Raw genomic sequence first — 3763 nt, forward strand, 5'->3', positions numbered from 1 at the left:
TTTAGGTTACAATATCTCGAAAACTGAGGGTGATGGAATTTTTCTGAGGTCGGATTCAGATTCAGCGCAGCAAAAACCTTCGGGTATACTAGGTCTGGTCTCCGGTTCCGGACCTTTGTCAAATTTTGTCGGCCTGTGTAATCGAAAATTTCTTCTGAACTGGAAAATGAAAAGTATAGATCTTATTACAATTCATAGCTCAATTTTCAACTAAAATCATTCATTTTCAAATTTAAAAAAAACTAGATCCACAAAAAATAAATTACTTATTTTATTTTATTTTTTTTAATTGAGCCTTTTCAGTTGAAAATTCAATTATTTTGTCCAATATTCGTTCTTTTTGTTAGAAAATTAATCCTCTTGGTTGCAAATCCATCTCTAATTGTAAATAAAAAAGTTTAATAAACTGTTTTTTCTTTTTTTACTGCTACATCTTTATTATTTTAGAATTCAACTTTCATTGAATATTCATGAGCCCGAATTTCGAAAGGTTTATAAAAAACGGAGAAAAAAAAAGGAAAATGAAATATGTTAGGTCAAAACTTGTTCAATGATTGTTGCTGCATTTTGTCCTGAAAGTACGACAAATAAGTTTCATTCCTCCAGTGCATGTGTAACCCCCGCCCCAATCAACCCCTAAGTATTATTAAATTCTTTAAAAATACATAATTTTGAAAAGTCCGAAATTGTTCAGTAATTATTGCTGCATTTTTCCCTGAAAGTGCGACAAATAAGTTTCATCCTTCTAGTGCATGTGTCACCCCTGCCCCAAATCAACCCCTAATTATTATTAAATTCTTTAAAAGTACATAATTTTGAAAAGTCCAAAATTGTTCAGTAATTATTGCTGCATTTTGCCCTGAAAGTACAACAAATAAGTTTCATCCTTCTATATATATATATATATATATATAACCACGTTTTTGCATGCTTCGAGGTGCTGCCCTCTTCAACTTTTCGATGTTTCTATGGCAACCGCGTCTTTTGCCTACGTCTACGGGAGGGGTGAGGCCAAGGCGAAAGCCAAACCGAAAGAGCCGGTGATTTTCTGTTTCTCGATTCTCGCGCTTGCCTTCGCCAGCCATATCTAGAGCTGACTCGGGACTGTATGCACGCCGAAAATATTAAAATTAAAGAGGGCCTAAGATTATCATATTTATTATTATGTTAAAATTAATTAATTTCTTTTACGGTTTCTTTTTTAAAAAGGGACACTTTCGAGATAGTAAATAAATTTAGAAAGTAAATAAATTTTTAATTAATTCAGAATTTAGTTAAATGAAAAAGTTAAATTAATTCCTCATCTGGTTTCTTTTAAAAGAGAAGTTTTCGAAATACTATATAAATAAGTTTTAAAAAATTCTTGTCATATTTTAGAATTGTAACGAAATTTCAAACATTATTTAAAAATATATAATTTTTATAAAAATAGTGAATTGAAGGTTCGAATACTTCACTGTATAAATTTATCCTACATGTATTTTCAAGTCCTAAAATATTTTATTATTTTTTCGCATAATAACTACTTGCAATTCTTATGCTCATCAGAATTCACAACTTCAAAGTAATCCAAATAGTTTATAAAAATAATTCAAAGAATCGAAGAAACCAAAAAAATTCTAAAGAAATATAAGGCGTTTAGGGGTGCTTCTCAGCAACTAAGGCTATTACAAAAAAATGGAAAAGGAAAGAATTCCAAAGAATTAAAATAATTCATAATTTGTTGCGAGCCTGGAAATGATCGGAAATTTGTTTCCTTGATTAAAACGGACACCTGGATTTCTTAGTATTTAAAAATTTATTATATTCATTGGTGTTTTCCTGTGGAAATAGTTATACTTTTTCGTACTTGTAAAAAAATTCCCACCAAGGATTGAAAAAATTTTTAATTTCATTTATTTCTTGAAGTGAATTTTATTTAAGTTTGCAATAACAAAGAAAAACTGTCCAATTAGGGGTTTTAAGGTTTTAAAAATCGTGATTCATTTTTTTCATAAATAGTTTCGAAGTAATTTTCACATTGTACACAAAAGCTGGTTTTTAAGTATATTATATTGATGATGTGTACAATGTGAAAATTATTTGGAAACTATTTATGAAAAAAATAAATCACGAGTTTAAGCACTTAAAACCCCTAATTGGATCATTTTTCTTTGTTATTGCAAACTTAAAAAAAAAATCCACTTGAAGAAATAAAAAAAAATAAAATTTTTTTTCATTATATATATATATATATACGCTATGCCTTACAGCTAATGAAATCCCTCGTATCAGTTATCATTTAAAACTCACTTTGAATTTATTTGAATGCAATATGAAATGCTTTAAATTCCTAAGATTTAAACTCGAAATATATTGTGAATTTGCAACAAAGACGATTAATTTTCTTATCAAAAAAGACGAATTTTTAACAAATTCCATGAATTTTCAATCAAATATTTGAATTTTCAACTTATGAAGGATCCATTTCTAATCAAGACTAGACAAGTTGCAATTTAAAAAGAAAAATAATTTTTAACATAAAAAACCAAATTGTCAACAAAAAAAGTTCAATGTTAAGCCAAAGAGGTAAATCTTGCAGAAATATGATTTAAAAAAAAATTAGATTTAACAAACATGAAAAAAACACGGAAAAGTTCATTGACAAACCAATCCTACTTTAATTTTCTACCATGTTGTTAAATCATTAATCAAAATATACTAATTTAGAACTTAACAATTGCATTTTTAATAAAAAGACGATGTAAAAAAATCAAGAAAATTAATTTTCAACCAAAAAGATAAATTTTCAACAAAACAAAAGAATGTTCTAAAAAATAATTACATTTTAAACTCCTAAAGTATAAATTGTGAACAAAAATGTAAAATTGCAAATTTTTAGATAAAAAATTAATTTTGAACAAACCAAAAAAACCCAAAATGTCAAGAAAATTGTTAAATGTTAAAAAAAGATTAATTTTCAACTAAATCTAGAAATTAAATTTTCAACAAAAGAGTCAACTCCAAAGATCAAGGGGAGTCCAAAAATATGAATCTTTAATGAAAAAGTTCAATTTTTAACCAAGTCGTTTAATTTTCAATTAAAGAGGATAAATTGCGAAAAAAATAGTTACATCTCTAACTAAAGAAATGAATTTTCCAGCATTGTATTAATGATCTACCAAAATAAGACGAGCTTTCAACAAAATATATTAATTTTTAATAAAAATATCAATTTAAATCAAAAATTAAATGTTTACCTTGTTAGTTAAAAAAAATATTTCTTATTAAAAAAAAAATCGAATTTTGAACAAAATAGTTACATTTTTAACAAAAGAGTTCAGCCTAAAAATGACTTTTTATCCGCAGAAGATTAATTTTCTAAAAATAGAATAGTTAAATTTTCGACCAAAGAGGTGAATCTAAAACCAAAAGAATAATTTTTCTACGAAGTATTTCAACTTTTAACCAAGCTTCTGAATTCTTAACGAAACAAGATGACTTTTTAACAAAATAGTTGCATTTTTTACAGAATAATAAAATTTGCAACTGAATACTACAATTTTTAACCAAACAAGTTGAATTCCGAACCACAAATATAATAGTAGACTTTCTACCAAAAAGGATTTAAGCGAAAAAACGATAAAAGGGGGTTTCTTAAAAATAGAGAAAAAAGAGCAATTCTTTAAAAGTGAATAATAAGGAAACATACTAAATGTTATATAAGTTCGTAACATTTCTTCCACTGACCCCCAACCCCGGTTCGAACCATAGTTTTTAGCAT

At 26.8% G+C, this 3763-nt stretch overlaps 1 protein-coding gene across 6 annotated transcripts in view; it reads left to right on the forward strand.

Annotated features, from left to right (window-relative positions):
- Positions 1-3763, forward strand: part of LOC117174633 (colorectal mutant cancer protein) — a 323721-nt gene that overhangs the window by 203730 nt on the left and 116228 nt on the right. The gene's annotated exons all lie outside the window — the stretch shown is intronic.

This window comes from Belonocnema kinseyi, chromosome 6, assembly GCF_010883055.1.
Source record: "Belonocnema kinseyi isolate 2016_QV_RU_SX_M_011 chromosome 6, B_treatae_v1, whole genome shotgun sequence".
NCBI classification, from domain to species: Eukaryota; Metazoa; Arthropoda; class Insecta; order Hymenoptera; family Cynipidae; genus Belonocnema; species Belonocnema kinseyi.